Here is a 23298-nt window from a genome sequence, read left to right as displayed (position 1 = left end):
TTCTTTCTTTCTTTCTTTCTTTCTTTCTTTCTTTCTTTCTTTCTTTCGATTCAGACTGCAATTGATCATGGAAATACAATGTAAAGCTATAAGGTGAAATATAATTAATATTTGGAAAGGATTTTAACTTTCACATCGTCCTGTACCACAATAAAGAAAAATCTCCTTGGGGCGCCTGGGTGGCGCAGTCGGTTAAGCGTCCGACTTCAGCCAGGTCACGATCTCACGGTCCGTGAGTTCGAGCCCCGCGTCAGGCTCTGGGCTGATGGCTCGGAGCCTGGAGCCTGTTTCTGATTCTGTGTCTCCCTCTCTCTCTGCCCCTCCCCCGTTCATGCTCTGTCTCTCTCTCTGTCCCAAAAATAAATAAAAAACGTTGAAAAAAAAATTAAAAAAAAAAAAAGAAAAACCTCCTTGTCTATTAAAATACAAATTATAGTTTAATCATATGAGCAATAAAGTCATAGAGCCAGAAACTATTTCTTTTTCAATCAAGTGTGAGCCTCTTTGATTCATTTTTGCACTCCTGATCAAGTATTACATAAAGAAATTATGTCAGTAGTTCAGTGGAATGAATTCAGAGTTCCTTCCAAGTTCATGTAGTAGTACATAATTTGGTTATTTCACAGGATTTCTGATAGTTTAGAAAAAAGTAAATGTGCCATAGAACCTTCTCCAGTGATTCTAAGTATTAGATGTCAGTCACCATCCCTTAACTTGCTATTATCAGAGCTGTTCCCAACCAGCTCTGATCTCTCACAATCCCCATTTCTACCAACACTATTGCCCTTGAAATTCAATCACAGCAGTATCAGATAGTGATTAAAAGCATGAATTCTGAAGCCCAACTGGTCTAAATTCCAGATTTACCACTTATTGGCACTGTGAACTCTATGCCTCAGTTTCTTCATCTATGAAACATGAGTGTTAATACCAGCTACTTTGTAGGGTTGTTATAAGGACTGATTAAGCTCATATATGGAAAGTGATTAGAACACAGCCTGAACTTATTATTAGTGAATAGCTGTTATGTGCACATCTTTCTCAGTAGTACAGAGATTGCATGAGAGGCTTAAGATATAGGTCCTGCCCTCAAAGAGTTTAACAGCTTGCATCAAAAGTCCTTGCGGGATTGGTGGTAGGGGGTGTTTTATCCCACTTCTTGGTTTGTAGGAGGAGGACTTTTCCTTAAATATACCCCTGGCATTCACATGCTTGTTGTCTGTGGTAGAGGTGGGCTGATTTCCCTGGAGTGGAGTAGCTTTGGGGGCAACTACATGAGGAAAAGATACATTTCCCTATGCAGTCAGAGGCCCACTGGACCATCACTCAATAGTATATCCTACAATTCAGCTCAGCCAAAAATAAAGGTGATAATGTGGGCTCTACCTGCAAACTTCTTGGTATAGTTCTTCATTTATTGAGAACTCAGTTTGAAAAGCAGAGACCTATTTATTGAGGGAACCCCTGGAAACCCCAACAGAACACACTGACTCACAAAAACAATTCACTGCTAATTTGTATGGTGTGGACCTACCATACAAATGTTTTCAGAAAGGAGAGTTTGGAGTAGGCTGGAGCAATGGGAGAGACTTTCACAGAAGTGGGACTCAGGCTGGTTCTCAGAGGATGGGACTGAATTTGGATGAGGGGAGGGAGGTAAAGGAATCCTGTAAACAGAGCAGTTCTTTTCTCAGACTTAACAGGAGTCTGTACTTCTGTGCAATTGGAGTAAGACATAAAATATTGGGTAAAATCGGAAAGTCGTATTTCTGCTTGATAACTACATGGTGACACAGCCAAGTTATGGCAAAGAATAGGTGGCAAAGAAGTTCCTCGCCACCTAGTTTTCCAATCACATGTGACCAGTCAGGAATGTTCTAAGTACACGTGTTAGGACGCTTACTCTTTACAACAACCCTATGATAGAGATAGTATTATTTCTCCCAGCTGAGGATACCAAAGCATAGAGAGGGGCAATTTGTCCAAGGTCTGTAAGAGCTAGAACAGGGGTTTGAAACCAGGCAGTCTGATCCTGGACTTCATGCTGTCACATCATTCTGCTTTGTGATTTCTCAGTCCAAGAGACAGGGTTGTGGTGGTCCTTCCTTGTGAAGGGGCTCAGAGAAGAGACCAGCCTGATCAGAGTGAAGGTTGGGATTTTGGAGGCTGTAAGTTGAGCTTAGAGGTAGGTGGGGCTGGTAAATGGGGGTTTTGAAAAGCCAGGCACAGAGGTTTGGAGGTGGAGACTAAAAGAAAAGATTAATCCTATCATCCTCCTGCTCAAGGACAATTCTATATTGCTCATTGTATGAAGTGCAAAGATTTCAAGGGTTTCAGTTTGGGGGAATGGACACTGTGTGAATATGAGGAGATGGGAGAATGAAAAAACAGCTTGCTCCTTTATGCCTTGGCTGGGCCACGGATGGGCAGGTCACGGCAACACGTGTTCTCATCCTTTCTTTCCAAGGGCCTGCCTAGAAAACATTCAAAGCTGGAGGTATGAATCTGAGATTTTATACATATACCTAAGAGCTGAAACCATGAGATGTGAAGCTTCCTGACAAAAAGATGACAAGTACGTAAAAGAAATATTGATGGAAGAGGGAACGTGGGCAACACAGTGCTGTGAATGGTAACACAATTAAAGAAGTTCTGGTCAGCTGGTTCAAAGAGGTGGTACAAAGCCAGGAAATTTAACAGTGAGCTTGAAAACAATGAAGAGAGGAAATGAAGCTTGGCTTCTTCCCTTACAACACTGTTGCATCAGGTAAAGAGAAGGATGTCTGGTTAATGTTAGCCCATGTTATCATATGTGTATACTCTTTCCTATATGAAGGGCATGGTTATATTATTGAGAAGATATTTGATCAGTCCAGTCCTCCCCAGGAAAGCAGAAACCATGATGACCACTTGAAACAGGTGATTTAATGCGTGCAATATTTAATGCAGATGATGGAGGAGAGGAGGACAAACAGGGGCCAGTGAGGCAACCCAGAGATTAGGCAGGCGAGAATTCTACCACTGAACCACCAAGGCTGCAACCCAGAGATTAGGAAGCCACTTCTATTCCAAGTCTAGAGGGTCAAGAGGAAGAGGCAGTGTTGCTAGAAGTCAGAGACCAGTTTTACCCACAGACCTTGGTAATGGTGGGCTTGTTGGGGGGGAGAGCTGGATGATGAAGAGCAGCAGGTGAACAGAGATGGGGAGATACTCTGGTTTTTCTCTTCTTCCCACTTAACAGTCTTCCTCCGCTACATCCAGTGGCCAAGCCCCGTTGGACATTAGCTGACTGGGGAGCCAGGAAAATGCAGCCATCAGAGGTCAGGCCCCAGGATACAGAGCAAAGCAGGGAGCCTGAGAAGAGGGCACATGAGGACAAACATGTCCTGGACCTGCATCGTGCTCTTGTAATGTTTGGTCTGACATGGGGATGATCTCCTCATACAGAGGAGCTAACGCCCACCTGGGTGAAGTCACTGTTCCTCTGGACAGTCACCAGAGTCCTGTCACCCGTCTTCCCCTACCAGAATCCAATTAGACTCATTCTTCAGCCTCAGTTATAGAACAGTCAAGTTGTGCAATGGTGGTTCTCATGGTAGGCACATAGTTTCTTCTACATGTTAAGAGGCCTCTAGAGCTAGAGTGAAGGGTGATGGAGAAAAGCCCATGAGAACCTCCCATCCCCCGCCTTCAGAAGCTGTGAGGGAGTTGCTCTGCTCTGAGACAGGCAGGAGAATGGCACCCAACCTGGGGTGCTGGAGGCTTAAGAGTTATGGTAGGAACAGGGACCTGCACCTCGCAAGCTGAAGGGTTTGTTTCATTTGCCTTCTCTTGTGTTTTCTTTCAGTATTGTGGTAAAGTAAAAAGACACTTGGACCTCCTCATGTGGCGCTGGTGTTAAGGAGATTCATGATGAGTGGGGTGGGTGGTGGATTTCCATCCAAACTTGTGCCATAGCTCTAGAGAGGCAGTAGGTGCCTGGGGCCAGTGTTGGTGGGAAGACTGACATGACAGAAGCCCAAGAATAAAATGACATCCAGAAGAGAAGCTCCCTCTGGAAGTAGCTGGTTATGTGCCCTCACTATATAACCCTAACACTAAAGCTTAGTGGTTTGTGGGTTTCATAGCTAGTAGTTACTGAGCACTGTCCAATGCCATGTACCATTATAAACACTTTGCCTGTATTAATAACTTTAATCCTAATAACAACCCTCTGAGGTAGGTGCACATGACAGATATGGAAAGGAGGCTTAAAGGTTCAGCAACTTACCCTAGAGAAACTATAGAGCCAGGATTTGAATTCAGGCAGGGTTTCTCCAGAGCCTGCATAATTAACCAATACAGGGGAATCTGAGTACCTTAGAAAGCAGAAGAGAAGATGTCTGAGGGAAAAGAGACAGAGAAGCTTCTGGAAAGGGTAGAACGTAAGGGGGAAGTTTTAGGAGAAGATGGGAATGACTGGAGGGGTGAGAACAAGTGACTGATTAGGGGAAAGTTTATGTGCCATTCCAGATTACATCAGCCAAGCATGGAAATCTATGCGAGGATATGGAAATCATCATCATACAGGCTGTGTCTAATGATTCCAACCCATAGATTCCTTGTCTACTGTTGTCTAGTGCTTCTGTTGGTTCTTATTCATGGTCTTGTCTCCTCATATTTCTGGCTATCATTGAATGTTGGGGTTGTACTTGAAAATAGTTTATAGAAATATTTTGAAGCTGAGACTTCTATGAATCATCCTCAGAAATGTTTGCTTCTGAGCGGTGCTGGGTATCTGGGATCAGCATAACTTAAGTTCAAGCCTTGAGGTTTTGTGAACCACCAGATGATGATAAGCCAAGCCTTGTATAAGCTGGTTTATTTCTGATTTACACTTTCTCCTATGGCTGTGGGAGGCCTTTTGGGTCTCAGGCTAAAGCAAAGGATTATTTACCATGGAGAAAGTGTTATAAAAATAATGAGAGAGCAATTAATGGATTGCTATGAATTCCTGAGTTGATTCTGTATTTCCTCTCTCAGATCTCTCTCTGCTCCTATCAGTAATGGTGATTCTGGGCTACTGATTGATGCCGGTGGCATGGCAAAAGGTCAGGGTGGGGAGCACAGTCAGTAAACTGGAGAGACAGGAGTATAGAAATGGTTGAATGGAGGGGCACCTGGGTGGCTCAGTCGGTTAAGCGTCTGACTTTGCCTCAAGTCATGATCTCATGGTTCGGTGTGTGAGTTCAAGCCCTGCGTTGGGCTCTGTGCTGACAGCTCAGAGTCTGGAGCCTGCTTCAGATTCTGTGTCCCCCCCCCCCCACCTTTCTGCCCCTCCTCTGCTTGCACTCTGTCTCTGTCTCTCTCAAAAATAAACAAACATTAAAAAAAGGGACACCTGTGTGGCTCAGTTGGTTAAGTGTCCGACTTCAGCTCAGGTCATGATCTCGCAGTCCATGGGTTCGAGTCCCACATCGGGCTCTGTGCTGACAGCTCAGAGCCTGGAGCCTGCTTCAGATTCTGTGTCTCCCTCACTCTCTGCCCCTCCCCCACTCATCCTCTGTCTGTCTCTCAAAAATGAATAAATGTTAAAAAAAAAAAATGGTTGAGTGGAAATTCAGTGGTGAGCTTTTAGAAAGGCCCTGAACAGTCTAGCCTCACTCTCTCAGCTTACAAAAACAAAATTCATAATGACAGTGCCATAAACTATGATGTCCTCTCACATCATGAAGAAACAATGAGGATGAAGAGAAGGCTTCAGGGGGGCCCCACTCGGGCACAAAAGGGCCTGGGCCAGTGGGCTCCCTGGCCTTGTTTTTCTTGATATATCTATCTCTTGGCTGCTAACGGGTCTCCCAGAAGCTGATAAGGGCAAACTGAATACCATGACTCAACAGTGTCAGGGGCAGAGATGTTCAGGATCTAGGATATGACTTCATCTTATTTCTAAGCTAATAAATTAGCCTGTTACTGTTTCATGAATGCTGGCAGAAGACATCTACTTATACTTCAGAGAGAAAAGACTTTAATACTCAGGGCACAGCAAACAGCATCACCACCAGCACATTTGCATTGGTTCCTCTTGTTCCCCACCTCCACCAAATCCCACAGGGGCAATCCAGCAGGGCCCAGATGGCCACCTGCACATGCAGTGAACTGCATTACAGCAGAGGACACTGAGCTTGGGTAACCCATTGTTTTATAGCCAGCAGTAAACAGCCTCCCCTTTGTCCCAGAGGGAGACCTTACCTCATGCCTCAAGGTTGCTCTCTGCAAACACATCCTGACAAATGGCCTAGATAAAGTGTGGCCAGGGCCTTAGGGCCTTGGTTTCTTGATATACCAAGCAAGTATGTGCAGGGATGTCCAGGGCTCACGGTAGATTACCTTTCCAACAGAGCTGGTGGAGAGGGATTACCTAAAATGTGCATAATCTAAAAAAAAACTATTATTTTCTGTTGTATTCTCTAAATTTGGGTCACCCAGACTGGGTCAAAGCCCCAACTGTTTGGATTCTGCTATGTGGTCCCAGTCTGTCTATCTAGCTCACTTACTCTACTATTCTCTCCCGAAGCTTTTCTCCTCATTTTAATCAGTTGTGCTTGTTTTCAATTATGTTCTTTCATATGCTCTGCTTATTTAGAAAGCAGCACACACAGTGGAATGATTGCTGATTTTAGCATTAACAAATCTGTGTTTAGGTCCAAAGTTTACCACTTGTCAAGAGACCAACACACCCATCAGGCCACTCAGGTAGTAAAGGTGGGATACCATAGTACCTCCCGTTTGTTTAGTGAGTTACACTTCAAGATTGCCATTTTGAAAGTCAAATTTCTCCTTATCCCTCTGCTCTCTTTATCTCACTTATAGACACTGTCTATCCATCCAGATTCTCCATCTTCATGCCTCGGTGTCACCAAGGCTTGCCAGTTTTATCTACTATTATTCTCTTCACCCTTTTCTCTCCCTGCAGACATTGTTTACCTTAATCATGTTTCACGTGGAATCATTCAATAGTTTCCTCAGGCTTGCCACTTTCAATGGATCTGTCTTACATTGACTGATCCTTTCATGTCCCTCATTGCAAACACCTCCCATCCTCATAAAGCACGGTTTCCTTATAGCATGCGTTCCCCTTCACTCCTTCTACACCTCACCTTGTATTATTTTACATACAACATTCCTGATTTCCTGTATTTCTCAGCACCCACCATGGTGTTTTATATCTTTGTGCTTCTGATGCTTTCTCTGCCTCAAATACTAATCCTCTCTTTGACTAAGCCCTTTTCCTTTAAAAACTCAGGTCTTGTAATAGACAAGGACATGATACAAGAAAAGGAAATCAGAAGTATAATATTGGAAAGGATATTGTCATCCAGGAAAACCCAAAAGAAACAACAGAAAAATTACTACCAGCAGTACGACAGTTCCATAAGGTAGCGTGGTCAAGATTGTACCCAGGAACGTCTATCAAATGGGGAATGGGACATTTCAATAAATTACAGTACATCCATATAATGTGATGTTATGGTGCTGTAAGAAAGAATGAGGATACTAAACTCTGACACGGAAGTAGTTCTAAGATACATCATTAAATTTAAAAAACAAGGGGCAGAGCAATGTGTATAGTGTGCCTATCTGTGTAATGAAGGAGGAGGGATAAACATGTTTGTGTAAGGGAACTCTTGAATAACAGCAAGGTACTACAAAAGTTTTTGTTTTTGGATAGGGATAGTGAAGAGGATTGGGAGTAGAGAGTATGGGAGAGTCGGTATGGGAGCAAGACTTACTGTATACTCTATGTTGTTCAGTTTTGAGTCCTGTGAATTTGATACCTATGCAAAAGACATACACCAAAAACAAAAGAAAAAACAAAACCTCAGCCATCACCTCTACTCTTCTGTCTCCTTCAGATGAGAGGAAGCCCAGAGTGGTGGCCAGAAACCGAGACTTGGCACCAGGCCGACCTGCACTTACCAGCTTTTTGACCTTGGGAAAATCATTCTCCTCCTTTATAATTTGGGAATGACAATTCTCAAAACAACCTTTCTGAGTGAATATTAAGTATGATAATGTTTGTAATATAACTAACACAGTGACTTACATAAAATCAGCACCTGGTATTTTATATGTATACACACACACACACACACACACACACATATAAGTATACACATATATATTTGTCTAGATTAACATATGCACTTGCATATATATCTACACATATGTGCATTTGACTAACACACTGTACTGAAATGATCAAATGATCTGTTTGTGTCTATTTCTCTCCACATCAACTCTCCTTGTCCCCGTCCCCATAGGCTTCTATGATTTATTAATATTTTTATCTCTGGTACAGGCACATTTAAGTGATCAAGAAATATTTGTTAAATTGTTGGTGAACTAAGCGTGGCCAGTTCTTAAGACTCTCTGAACACAGGGAAAAAAATCAACAGAAATATCCTGAAAATTTTCAGTCAAGTCATACTAACCGCTAAGGTTGGTATTATTGCAACTTTCTTCTCTCCCTATACCTTGCCCCTCCATGAAGACCAGAAAAGTATTTATAGACCAGTCGGAGACAGAGATGGAGATTCTTTTCTATCATAGGTTCTCATTAGAACCAGTTGAGGGTTGAATGAAGGACAAATGCTGTGCCTGAGTTGCCCTTCTCAGTGCTCCCCCCAGCAAGCAGCTCCTCCAAGACACTTAAAAAACTTCAGATCCAGACCACACTTCAATTCGCTGATCCCCTTGGCTTAAAATTTATAGAAGCCCAGATTCCAATAAATAGCACAAACAGGCAATGCACAAACAGGAATTCTTTGGATTCCTCTAAAAGAAAAACTGCAGTTTAGTTAGGCAGGTCTGTGCCCCCCTTTTCCTCCCAGTAGGAGTTTGGCTTACCATTGAAGCTGGGTCCCCTGAGAGTCCGCTGGGGTACAGGAAAGCCTGACTAGCTCACTGGGGCTAGTCTCTTGCTCCTGAGAGTTCAGCTTTAACAGTCCACCTGGCAGTGCAAATATCCTTTCCTTCTAGACACAGAAATGACACGGTGTTATGTCTTCTGCCGGCTCCCAACCCGTCCTGCCTCGTTGCATCAAGGCATGAAGCTTAAGCCTCTTATGTGCTTCCCAGGATAACAATGCTGTTTAAAAAAATATTTCAGGTTGGTAATTTTTCTGCATGTCTGATTTAGCCACCAGACTCATCTCCAGATATTTAATATAGAAACATGAATTTATAGAATTTGTATAAATTTATATATGAATATAAATTTATAAAGACCCTCTACATATCCTATTTCATATATTAAAAGGACTCTTTCCTATAGAATTCATTCACAAGATTTCCTAAAAAGAAAACTGTCCTTGTTCACTTAAAATATTTTATTTACCTGAATCTTTTTTTTTTTTTAATTTATCCGCTATAAAACCAGTATCTTTGAAGTAAGTGTACGTGTGTAGTACCCTAGATTAAATGGATCTAATATATGCTTTTTCCTTTTAAAATTCTTCTCTAGGTGTAGTTCTGAGTCAGGTTAGACATAATGGCATTTAGTGGCTCTATAGATCTTTAAGCAAATTTGTTGATGTCAATATTGTCTCTGCCACTGAAAAGGCATCTGATCCATTCTGCTACACCCCCCCCCCCCGATTTTTATAAACATGTTCTCTCAGCTGGGTCAATATGCATAGAATGGGATGGGGGAAATGTTTAGTGCTAAGCAGTCTGCCTTCTCTTATTATGACAGGGGACATTTAAATGACATTTGTCATTTTAAGGGAGCAGAGTTTTTCTCCAAAGGAGGAGCTGGTCCAAAGCTTCTCTGGGGAAAATCAATTATACTACCTTGAATGGAAATGGGCATTTCTCCTCCAGATGTCTGTTGTGCTGTGGTCTGACCTCCTTGAAGATCTTAAAGCATTTCCAGGAGAAATAAGTTCATGCAACGCAGCATCGCTTCTCAGGGCTCAGTTGTTTTCTCCAGCAAGGATTAAGGCAGGTAAGAAGTAACTTGGACTTTCAAAATCAGTGTTGCAAACTGGAAGCCAATAGTGCAAATGTTGCCTTCAGACACATGTCATTTGACTCACACAATATTTTAAAAATCAGGACATTTTTACATACAAATGAAGATTAGTTGTTTCTTAGAAAAATCAAGCCATATGGCAATATAGGGCCTGTATTCTGGCATGTCACCAAGGGGCAGGGGCCCAGTCTTTGTCCTCTTTAGATGAGGTGCACTCTCCTCAGGTCACTACAGGCCCCTGACTCCCCACCCCTCTGGACCCCTCCACTAGGCCTGTTTACATGACTTGCCTGTCCCATGCAGGCATTTGAATTGATGACTTCTTACTTAAAATGTTATCTATAGCTCATATTAAAGCATCCATCTCTTATGTTTACTTTTTTAATGTTTATTTATTTTTGAGAGAGTGTGTACAAGTGGGGTGGGGGTAGAGGGAGAGAGGGAGAGAGAGAATCCCAAGCAGGCTCCATGCTGTCAGCTCAGAGCCCCACACAGGTCTTGAGCTCACGAACCGAACAGTTAGATCATGACCTGATAGGAAATTAAGAGTTGGGCATCTGGGGTACCTGGGTGGCTTAGTCGGTTGGGCATCCACCTTCGGCTCGGGTCATGGTCTCACGGTTCGTGGGTTTGAGCCCCGCATTGGGCTCTGTTCTGACAGCTCAGAGCCTGGAGCCTGCTACAGATTCTGTGCCACCCTCTCTCTCTGCTCCTCTCCCATATTCTCTCTCTCTCAAAAAATAAATAAACATTAAAAAATTAAAAAAAAAAAAAAAGAATTGGACACCTAACCCACTGAGTCACCCAGGTACCCCTCTCTCATGTTTAAATAATAGGTCTGCTTTCTACCCAGCCCATGTAGATTAGATTGCTAGATTATCCTTACAGAAATCTAATTTGTAATTAGCAATACTCTCCTAAATTGCTATGTTGATTAAGTTCTTAGTGTGATAAATGTTCTATTATGTACATATTGTTTCTCTTCCAAGTCACTCCCTGTCTTAGACACTAGTATGTTTTGATAAGTGTCTTTGAGGAGTTGTCACTATATTGTGAAAATCAGTATTTAGTAAAATTTCACTTAGGTTTTTTTTGTTATTCTTTTAGGTTTGCTTGTTGATTTACTTCTTTGAATTTTATTTTATTTTTAATGACTTATTTTTAAAATATTTTTATTCATTTTTGAGAGAGAGGGAAGGGGAGGGGCAGAGAGTGAGGGAAACACAGAATCAGAAACAGGCTCCAGGCTCCGAAAGCTTTCGGCACAGAGCCCAACGCGGGGCTTGAGAACCTTGAGATCATGACCGGAGCCTACGTTGGAGGCTTAACTGATGGAGCCACCCAGGTGCCCCCACTTCTTTGAATTTTAGATTCTGCTGTAATCTATGACCTCCAGGCATGGTGAATGAATGGAGTTCTGATATGTTAATGAGATAAAGGTCTCATTAGAATTAATCAGAGAAAGACAGGCACAGAGAGAGGCTGCAGAGAGAGCCAGCATTATCAGCAATAAGGGAAGTAAGGGTTCTCTCAGAGCACTAGGTTCTTTCCCTGGAGTAACAGAATGCTTCCCTTCCCGCCCCTCTTCCTAATCTCCTACATTTTAACTTTACAAATGACTTTTTTTTTTTTTTTAACTAAAGGAAAAAAACCCCAGCAGATTCTTTCCACTGCCACATCTAGGAACTAAAAATTACCATGTTTATCTGGAAACACATCCTTCAATTCTTCTCCTAAAGTTGGCTACTGTTCATGTTTATATTTCCTACAGCTACTACACATCTTATTACTTCCAACATGAAATATTTGAGTATCTCCTGTATTCCTGCCATTAGGACAGCCACAGGGAAATAGTTATGAACCCAGGATAATGCCAGTCTGTGAAAACCACCACCTCAAACTCTTGGAGTGCTCACCCTGAAACTCATGTAAATGGGGCAGATGGACAGATTGGTAATGAATAAGTAACACACTGGTACAGATGCCACAAAACAGGTATGAACAGAATGCTCTGTGAACTCAAGGGAAGGGATAAGTTATTCTGCCAGGAGAAGCTTCTTGGGAGAAGAGGAACAGGAGTTTGAAGGATGACTAGTTTTGCCCAAACAGGAAGAAAAGTGGGTACTCCAGGCAGAGGAAAGAGCCTATGTGAAAGGCCCAAATCTCGATGCACATGTAGCCTGTTGAGGAAATGATGGGAAAGCTAGTATGGCTAAAGTGAATAGTAATACCAGAGCATTTCAGAGGACGTTTGCAACAATCCATTACAGTAAGAAATGCAGCTGAAACTTGGGTGGTAGTAGAATGGATGAAGGGGGGCTAAATTCAGGGTACAGGTGGAAGATGAAGGAACGGTAGCAGTCAGGGGCAACTGAAGTTTCCTCTGTGGGAGCATCTCTGCACGCTAACAATATTAGAGGGAAAAACACAAGAGGCAGCACATCTGGGGTCAGCCAGCAGGGCTGGGACACTAGGAGTCTGATGAATGATCTCTTTGGTGAAATCCAAATGGATGGTCTTCATTTTTTTTTCTGATATGACTTTTTCCCTCTCTTCCTTGAAATGCTTTTCTCTTATTTTCTAATACATCACCTTCCTACATTCCTTTTTACCTATGTGATCCTTCCTTCTCAGGCTTGCAGTGGAAAAGGAATGACTGAGGGAGGCTATCTGTTGTCAGCTCACTGTTCGTATCTCATGTCTATGCTCTTTCACTCTGGTAATTTTCTATTTCACAGCCCCTCAATTACCACCTATGGACTAACTTCTAACTCCATGTCTGCCTCAATCTTTCTCTGGGTTCCAGACTTTTGTGCAACTGCCTAGGACATTTCCATCAGGGCACAGGCACTTCAAACTCAACATCCAAAACTGCTCTCATCTTCCCTGGCTCTCATGGATGTCTCATCTCAGCCAATGGCCCTCCATCTACTTGGTTTCTGACTCCTCTCAAGTCTAAGTTCCATGCGACCATTTCAGTCTTGGTTACCACTAACACAGTGAGTGGCTCACACATAGCACTCAAATATTGGTACAGTAAATGAATGAGGCAGAATGGGCTCTTATGTGTCTGGTTTCTGTCAACCCTCCTGGGAAAAAATGTCATCCTCTACCTTTCTCCCATCCCACTTCAGCTTCAGTTAATCAAATTAGTTTCCATTTGCTTCAGAAAGCCTTCCCTGACTACTACCCCACCTCCCTGGTCTGCTAAGTTCCATAATTTCCTGTATATACCCTAATCATAGCACACAGCATGTAGTCTCCATGAGCGCCAATTTCACCAACCAGATCCATGAGGGATAAAGCAGGATCTTCTTTATACCCTGGTGCCTATTTGCTTGATGGAAGGAAGCTAGCAAAGAAGGAAGAACAGACTGGCAGATATTCTGTAGGAAATGTCCAGAACATATTTGGAAATGAGTATGGAGCTTACAAGAGGGCTATGGCAGACAGAGATCTGAATTATCCATGGTGATGCCACTGGGGTGATCATTCTCACTCTGGAAAATGTGTGAGGGACAAACTCTTCTAGGTGTATAGGGGCTGAGATGGGAGACAGTCCTGGGTATGAGACAGCAAAGAGAGTGGGGACTGTGATGAATTAGCAATAACAGCCATGTCGAAAGGGGATAAGCTATAGCTGCTATGCAGAAGTACTGGCCCAGTGTAGCCAGATCTTCTGACTTTTTTCTCCAAAAGGAGCCAGAAATCCCTATTTTTTAATGAGTGAGAAGTCCCCCACATTTTAAACTAAACAGTGGGGCATATTCAGGCAGTGGCTTGGCAATTTGTGACTCCTGGTATAAAACATTAAGAAAAGCAGACTTACAAACTATGACACTGCATATATATTGATGATGGGAAGAAAAACAGGCCACAATTCAAAAGGGGGACAGAAAAGATCTACAAGAACATGCTCATTAGCCACTAGCTGAGTTAATCTAGGAAACATATTTGAGGAAAGAGGACAATTTATAAAGAGGGCTGTCAAGTAATGAATATTGGATCAGGTCCTTAGTCTGATTTTGGAGTAGGAATGAGCTCTGTGAAAGAGGTCCAGTATTGAAAAATGAGGGATTTCTTTAATAGTAGTAGATAAATTTTTAGAGACTTGGGGTACAGTCTCAGCTATACATATCACTACATAAATGAACATCATAAAATCCAAATGTGAAAATATGTCCAACTCACCTCAACAATGAATCACACCATTTAATAAATTAATTTTAATCATTAGACAATACTTTAAATTATATTAAAATTAATTTTATACCATGAGCATTGTGTGAACTTATGAACATAATATGGACTTATTTCATTAAATCCAGTTAAGATCACATGAAGTGATTTTTTTTACTCCCATTTTTCAGACTAAGAAACTAAGGTTGAGAAAGGTTCATTTGTTCATTCATTTATTCATTCAGTTGACAAATATTTATTGGATTTAAAACATTTTTTAATGTTTACTTTGGGAGAGAGAGGGAGAGAGAGAGAGGGCATGAGCCTGAGTGGAGGAGGGGTAGAGAGCAAGGGAGAGAGAGAGAATCCCAACCAGGCTCTGTGCTGCTAGCACAGGACCCAACTCCGGGATAGATCTCATGGACCATAAGATCGTGACCTGAGTGAAAATCAAGAGTCAGACCCTTAACCAACTGAGCCACCCAGGTGCCCCTAACATTTATTTGATTTACTATGCTGGGCATACAGTACTACACAAAGAAGACAAAATCCCTGTCCTCAAAGAGTTTTAATCCTTGTGAAACCAAGTAGACACAGAAGTACAGTAAGTAGCCTTCCTATCAGACATGGCGCTTTCTTTGAATCCAGGCCTTCTATTAATTCTCAGCTACAAAGCTTCCAGCAAGCAGCCAATACTCTTTAATAATAACAGTTTTACAGAGCCAGCAGGGGGCAGACCTATGACTCAGACAATGAAAGTTCTCAGGACAGCTAAGTAGTCACTGGCCTGCTTCCCAGCCACGTGATCTCAGCTGAGCTCCCTCTGCAGTTGGATTTCCTGCCCTGTGGTCCTGCCCTGTGACACTAGAGATGATAATACCTGATCTGTCCATGGAAGAGTTGCAGTGAAAATACAGCAGGAAATAAGATTTTAAGAGGTGAAAGTTCTTATGAAATCCTATGTATATATTTGTATAATGCTTGGTATATTATACAAAAAACTTTCAAGTAAATATAAATACAGTGCAATTTGTAATACTATACAAATAGCCAAATGCAAACATAAATCAACCAATGGTGAAATTCCCAGCAATTTCAGAAAATCTGGAGTATTGTTCTGGATTGTTGAGTTAGCTTTAAGATTGCTAATGTAACGAGAAGTGTCATTTAATTGCCTTAGAAGCATTTCCTTATGGCTGGACACAGAGGGGCAGAGGCAAACAGACCCAGATACATGAAGAGTTACTGAGAAGAGCTGACCTCCAGGGAGGAAAGTCACTGAAGAAGTATTTGTTAATTGCCTACCATGTCTGTTTTATTCATTGCCGTATTGTCAGTGCCTGGGACAAACTTCCTGCTCTGAAAATGTTTGCATTCCAACAAGGGAGACAATTACTATATAGATGTGTTTATGGTAGGTAGTAAGTGCTACACAGAAAAGAAGCACTGAATGATGGTGGGGGGGTGGAAGGGAGAGAGCAAGTATTAGTTAGGATAATTAAAGCCAGCTGCATCAATAAACAAATCATGCAATCTCAGTGGCTGAACCAACAAAGGTTTCTCTTCTCATAAAGTCTGATTGGTGTCGGTGACTCAGGGACCTAGGCCGTCTCCACCTTACTTCTGGGTTCTCCAAGGCAGAAGAAGAAAGGAGGGATAGAGGAGCTACACTGATTCTGAATAAAGTGAAAATGCAGCGTGGTGGATCTCAGGGGGAAGAAGATTCCAGACAAAAAAAGCAAGCAAACAAACAAAAAACATCAAGGACAAAACCTGAGGCAAGTTCTGGTGTCTGGTCTGACATGTAAGAAGCTTAGAAGTTGTTACTCCATTCTCAGGAGGAGTAAAAAGACGAACAAACTGAAAAAAATCAAATATTCTTAGATTCATAAGAGAAATGAAGTTGCAGCACAAACCACTACATCCATATTGGAGAGACCAACAGATGAATATAGAGAATCACACCTTGGCAGAGCAGAAGCCTCTGTAGGAAACAGTGTTGGGGTGGGAACATCTGAATTGTAATTGATGAATTGCTGGAGGACCCGTGCGGACAACTCAGAGTTAAAAACTCCGGGGAGACCCAGCCATTAGAGAGACCCCACATTTTTGTGAGTTTTACCTCCTGGATCTCTACCAGGTCCTCACAGTGAATACTGGAGAAAAATCCTCTACTGCTTTTGGCAGGGGAAGGGGAAAAGAAACCATTTTTAAACATGCTAGAGCATTGTGTTCTTCTAACAAGGTGCGACCTCAGGAGAAACTATTTAACCTGAGCCTAACCTGCTGGGATTTTAGTAGGGCCTAACTGATCTAGAGGAAAGGAAATCTCCAACTCCAGCACACTCTAACCACCCTGTCCCACTTAATGGAAGAGGAAAGAAAAAAAAAAAAAGCCCTGAAAAGTACACGTGAAGTTCACAGGCCAGAGGCAGAGGCTCACTAAAGGCCCAACAATCACCATAAAATGCTTCCCTGCCCACTGTACCTTACCACACATAATAAAAGGCCTATTTCCAAAATTCCTCTTACCTAGCAAAATATGCCTGGCTATGAGGAAAATATTACAAGGCATACTAAAAGGCCAAAAAATAAAGTCAAACAAACAACAACAAAACAAACAAACCAACCAACCCCAAAGACACAGTTGGAAGAGAGAGCAAGTATCACAACCAGATTCATATATGCCAGGGATGTTGGAATTACCAGATCAGGAATTTAAAGCAACTGTGATTAATATGCTAAGGGCTCTAATGAATAAAGTAGACAACATGCAAGAATAAATGGAATGTAAACAGAGAGGTGGAAATTCTAAGACCCAAAAAGAAATGCTAGAGATCACTGTAACAGAAATGAAGCATGTTTCGATGGGCTTGTAGTAGATGGACATGACTGAGGAAAGAATCTCTGAGATTGAGGATATATCAATAGAAACCTCCAAAACTGAAAAGTATACGGAAAAAAAAAGGCTAAAAAAAGATAACCAGCATAGAATATCCAAGAACTTTGGGACAACTACAAAAAATGTAACATACATGTAATAGGAATAACAAGAGAGTAGAAAGAAGAAAACAGAAGAATTATTTAAAACAACAAATGAGAATTTCTTCAAATTAATGTCAGATACCAAACTATATATCCAGGAAGTTCAAAGAACACCAGACAAGACAAATACCAAAAAAAAAAAAACAAAACAAAACAAAACCCTACGCCTAGGCACATAATTTTAAACTACAGAAAATGAAAGAGTAAGAAAAAAATCCTAAAAGAAATCAAAGGAAAAAATATCTTACCTATAGAGGAGCAAAAATCAGAACTATATCTCACTTCTCCTCAGAAACGATGCAAGGAAGAGGAGAGTGGAGTCAAATATGTAAAGTGTTGAGAAAAAGAGCTACCAATTTAGAATTCTGTGCCATGAGAAATTAAGACTTTCTTAGACAAATAAAAATGGAAAGAATTTGTTGCCAGTAGATTTGCTTTGCAAGAAATGTTAGGAGTTCTTCAGGGAGAGGGAAAATGGTTAATAGATTAGAAACTCAGATCTACTTAAAGAAAGGGAGAACACTGGAGAAGGAATAAGTAAAGGTAAAATAAAATCTCCTATTTTTCTTAATTGATCTAACAAATAACTGCTCAAAATAGTAACAGCAGTGCTTTATTCAACTATGTATGTTTATGAGTGTGTATATGTGTGTGTGTGTGTGTGTGTATATGTATATATATACACACACACTTATGTGTGCTTATACATACATAAAATAAATGATATAAATAAATATGTATATATGTATATATATACACACACACACTTATGTGTGCTTATACATATTTTATACATAAAATAAATGATATCAATGCGACAAGGGGCCAGAAGAATTTGTATTATTTTGTCATCAGAGGGTACTCACACTACCTGTGAAGCAGTATAGTGTTAACTGAAAGCAGACTTGGATACTTGTAATGCGTATTGCAAACTCTAGGCCAACTACTAAAAAAGAAGTTTAACTGATATGTAAGAAAGCAGAGGAAATGGAATCAATGCTTTTCGACATTATATTGGGAGTCCTAGCTAATGCAATAAAGAAAACCAAGAAATAAAAGGCATACACATTGGGAAGAAATAAAACTCTCTTTGTGTGCAGATGACATGATTGGCTATGTAGAAATCCCCAAGAGAATCAACTAAACCCTCCTCCCACCCCTAGAGCTCAAAAGTGATTACAGCAAGGTTGCAGGATGCACAGTTAATATACAGAAGCCAATTGTTTTCCTACACATACTAGCAATGAACAAGTGGAATTAAAAGCACAATACCACTCACCTTAGCACCCTCTGAAAATGAAACACTTCGGTATAAATCTGACAAAATATGTGAAAGATCTATATGAGGAGAAACCAAAACTCTGACGAAAGAAATCAAAGCACTAAGTAAAAGGAGAGATATTCCAAGTATTTGGATAGGAAGATTCAAGATGTCAGCTCCTTCCAACTTGATCTGTAGATTCAATGTGATCCCAATCAAAATCCCAGCATTATTTTGTAGCTATCAACAAACTGATTATAAAGTTTACCTGGAGAGGCAAGAGACTCAGAATGGCCAAGACAATACTGAAGTAGAAGAACAAAGAGGGCTGACACTACTCAATTTTAAGTTTTACTCTATAATTTTTAAAAAATTTATTCATTCTGAGACAGACAGAGAGAGTGAGCAGGGGAGGGACAGAAAGAGAGGGAGAGAGAGAATCCCAAGCAGTCTCCACACTGTCAGCTCGGAGCCTGATATGGGGCTTGAACTTCCAAAATGTGAGATCATGATCTGAGCCAAAACCAAGAGTCGGACGCTTAACCGACTGAGCCACCCAGGCACCTGTAAGTCTTAACTCTAACGCTGAAGTAATCAAGACAGTGTGGTACCGGTGGAAAAAGAGAGGGATCAATGGGACAGAATATAGAGCCCAGAAATAGATTCACACAAATATAGTCAACTGATCTTTGACAAAGGAGGAAAGGCAACACAAAGAGGCACAGATAGTCTTTTTGACAAATGGTGCTGGAGCAGCTGGGCATCTGCATGCAAAAATCAATCAGTCTAGACACAGACCTTATACCTTCCACAAAAATTAACTCAAAATGGATCAGAGACTTCAATATGAAATGCAAAACTATAAAACTCCTAGAAGATAACAAGAAAACCTAAATGATGTTGGGTATGGCAATGACTTTTTAGTTATAATTCCAAAGCACTATCCATGAAATAAATAATTGATAAGCTGGACTACATTAAAATTAAAAACTTCTGCTTTGTAAAAGACAACATCAAGAGAATGAGAAGACAAGTCACAGACTGACAGCAATATTTACAAAAGACATCTGATAAAGGATTATTTTCCAAAATGTACACAATTTCTTTTTTTTCCAAAATGTACAAAATATTCTTAAAAGTCAATAATAAGGAAGCAAACAACTCAATTTAAAAATGGGCCAAAAATCTTAACAGACTACCTCACTGAGGAAGACATACAGGGACACCTGGGTGGCTCAGTCAGTTTAGTCACTGACTCTTGATTTTAGCTCAGGTCGTGATCTCATGGTAGGGAGATCAAGCCCCGCATCTGGTTCCGTGCTGAACGTGGAACCTGTTTAAGATTCTCTCTCTCTCTCTCTCTCTCTCTCTCTCTCTCTCTCTCTCCCTCTGCTCCCCTCCCCCATTCACACACACACACTCTCTCTAAAATTAAAAAAATTAATCATAAAAAAGATATACGGATGGCAAATAAGATGTCCTATATCATATGTCATCAGGGAAATGCAAATTAAAATGAGGTGCCACTACCCGCTTATCAGAATAGCCAAAATCCAGAACACTGACAATACCGAATGCTGACAAGGCATTCTGATCCATTGCTGGTGATGATGCAAAATGGTACAGTCACTTTGGAAGTTGGCAGTTCCTTACAAAACTAAACATACTCTTACCATGCAATCCAGTAATTGTATTCCTTGACATTTACCCAAAGGAGTTTAAAACTTATATCCACACAAAAACCTGCACTGGAGTGTTTATAGCAGCTTATTCATAATTGCCCCATTCTAGGAACAACCAAGATATTGTTCAGTTAGACAAATAATAAATAAACTGTGATACATACAGACAATGGAATATTATTAGGGCTGAGAATAAATGAGCTATCAAGCTATGAAAATACATGGAGGAGGCTTAAATGCATATTACCAAGTGAAAGAAGCCCATCTACAAAGGCTGCATACTGTATGATTCCAACTATATAACACCCTGGAAAAGGCAAAACCATGGAGACATTAAAAGGATCAGTGTTTGCCAGGGGTTAGGGAGGGAAGCAGAGATGAACAGGCAGAGCACAGAGGATTTTTAGGGCAGTGAAACTACTCTGTACGCTACTACAATCATAGATGTAGATACATGTCATTATACATTTGTCCAAGCCCATAAAATATACAACACCGAGAGTGAATCCTAATGTAAACTATGGGCTTTGAGGGATAAAGGTGTGGTAGTGTGGGTTTATCGATGGAAACCAATGCACCACTCTGATTGGCGATGTTGACAGTGAGGAGGGGCTATGTGGAAAATCTCTTGTGCCTTCTGCTCAATTTTGCTATGAACCTAAAACTGCTCTAAAGAAATAAATCTGAGGCACAAATGTGCTTGGCTTGTTCCAGAAATAGCAAAGAAACCGCTGTGGTTTCACTCTAGTTGAAGAGAGGAATGGAAAGAGAAGCAAGGGCCAGGCCACCACATAAGGCCTCACAGGCCAAAGGAAGAAGTGTGAAGATACGGTCGTGTGGACCTATTTAGTGTCCCGGAATGATGTGTTTCTACAAACGCATAAGGAAATAGAAACAGTTGATGGTTATAAAAATGATTGTGTCAACTAAATTATGAATAGTCTCCATTTTCCAGAGAACTCTTTTAAAAATGTGTTGCTGTATCTACTTCCCTGAGTGCAGAGTTATAATTTTCTAACACTTGAGCACATTTTCTAAATATCCAAGACCCTAAGGAACTTTTCCTGTCACCCAGGAGCCACAGAGCCAGGGACCATGGATAGCCCGTTTCTCTCCTTCACCAAGCCTGATGCCTGGCCTCCCATCGGACTCCTGCCAACGGAATGCTTGTTTGTTCTGGAACTGCAAACAACCTCTGACATCCAGTAGTTCCTCAACTACTGTTTCTAAGGAGCAGCCCAACCAGTCTTTAAAAGCCATCACCTCGAAGTCCTGGAATTTTCACACCTGACATAGATTTTTAGTCTCTCTGTCTCAAAACCTGAAGCATTGCAAGTTTCGTGTTACTTTAGTGAACGCTTTAACCTAAAAAAGTAACTACCAGATGAATGGTAAGGGTGAAATTACACACACTTATCCTAAATATGGTAGGTTAGCTTCTCACAGTTAACAAACAAAATCAATTGTATTGTAGATGTTCCGTAAATGTCGACTTCATGTTTCTGACCACATACATTGTTGACGATGAAATTCAATGACCTCTCTTGCTTACTGCAAGAAGGATCCTAACTCAGAGTTTTCAACTAAAAATGTTGTAATTCAGAATTTGCTTACAGAATTGAATAAAGGTTTTTGCATTAGGGATAAACACTGTGGGAGTACTTCTGGTATACTGGGTTGGTGGTTTTGCGCAAGATGCTTAGAATACCACAGCCCTTCCTCACAATACTTGTAAACTCTTCTGGCCCGTTTCCCAGATTTGCTTGAAAAGGGTCAGAGGACAGGCTGAAATTAATGACATATGAATGCTGAATCCCAGTTAGAGGTGTCTTTAAAGGAATCATTAGGCTAGACTTAATAAAAGGGGACTATGAGAAGAAAAAACTTGGGGCAAATTATACACTGAAGGAAAAGAAGATGTGAAACAAGGCAACTTCGGAGATGGGAGCTGATTAGTATCTCGGGAAGTGAGTTTTCTTTTTTGAATCTACGTATCTTAAAGATAATATAAATACAGTGAGACAGAGATGAATGGACACAGATGGTCACTGATCTCAGATTAGGAGTAGGGGTGTGAACATGAGGGTCCTTTCTGGTGCTATGCCCTGGGATTATGGTTTTAGGACCCCATTCTCTTTATGAAGGAGAACGGGGCTTTTGCTTTCCCAAACAGCAGTTAACATTAGCAACAGCAGCAACAAACACCTGACTGTGCTCCCCATGTATAGTACTTGCCATATATTAATCCCTCTGTTTCATGTTCCCCATCTGTAAAGTAGGGATTACATGATTATCGAATCCCCACAACAACTTAGGAGGGAGGGAGGTTCAGTGAGTGACTTGCTCAAGGTCATAAGCTAGGTAGTGTCAGAAAGCGAATTCGAACCCAGTAGCCTGACTCGGAAGTGTAAACTCTCATTCCCCGCACTACGTGAGGCTCAGGGAGCAGAAGGGACATATGCAAAATGCCAGCTCTCCCTGCAGACGTATTTTACTGGAAACTCTCCCGCCCTGATGCCTCTCTTCCCACACCACCCTTAGCCTCTTCATTTGTCAGGCACAACACCTTCCTTACTTTGCTCTTGTCATTCTTCTCCCCTTCTTGCCAGAAGGTTCCAGCGGGTGGAAGACGAAAGGGAGCGGACAGCCCCCGGCACAGGCATCTTGTTTTCCTCTTAGTGCCGTCGCTAATATTCACTGAAACTCCTTTATTAGATGTGTGGTTCAGTTATTCTAGAAGTATTCACTGAGCGCTCAGAGTGGGAACGTTCGTCAGGAACGCAAATATTAATTTACTTTCTAGGATACGTTTTTTTTTTTTTTTTTTTTTTTTTTTTTTTTTTTTTACCTAAGAGCCTAAACATCTCAGACAATTCACTTCTTTCTGAGTGGAAATCTTCGCCCTGCGCCTCACGGCTCAGGGCCCGCCTGAAGGGGGCAGTGGCGGCCGCCGAGTGGGCTCCGCCGGCAGGCGCGGCGGCTCGGCCATCGCTTGCTCTCGCCTGGCGCGCGGCTCTCGGCCGTGGATTAGCGCAGCTGGGGACGTGGGAGGCCGCGGGCCCCGCCCCCGGCCGGCGGCGGCGGCGGCGGCGGCCCAGCGCGGCAGTCGGCGCTGC

At 41.6% G+C, this 23298-nt stretch overlaps 1 long non-coding RNA gene across 1 annotated transcript; it reads right to left on the bottom strand.

The window, feature by feature from the left end:
* Positions 1-8964: 8964 nt before the first annotated feature.
* On the bottom strand, positions 8965-23292 carry LOC125934589 (uncharacterized). Its single transcript, XR_007461466.1, has 3 exons — positions 22758-23292; positions 9835-10027; positions 8965-9130 (listed from the first exon to the last, which is right to left on the bottom strand). It is a non-coding gene; the product is annotated as an uncharacterized LOC125934589 (long non-coding RNA).
* Positions 23293-23298: the final 6 nt, after the last annotated feature.

The sequence above is a fragment of the Panthera uncia genome (genome assembly GCF_023721935.1).
Source record: "Panthera uncia isolate 11264 chromosome A1 unlocalized genomic scaffold, Puncia_PCG_1.0 HiC_scaffold_17, whole genome shotgun sequence".
In the NCBI taxonomy this organism is placed as follows: Eukaryota; Metazoa; Chordata; class Mammalia; order Carnivora; family Felidae; genus Panthera; species Panthera uncia.
Note: the sequence above shows the minus strand (reverse complement) of the source record. Positions and strands in the feature narration are given on the sequence as shown.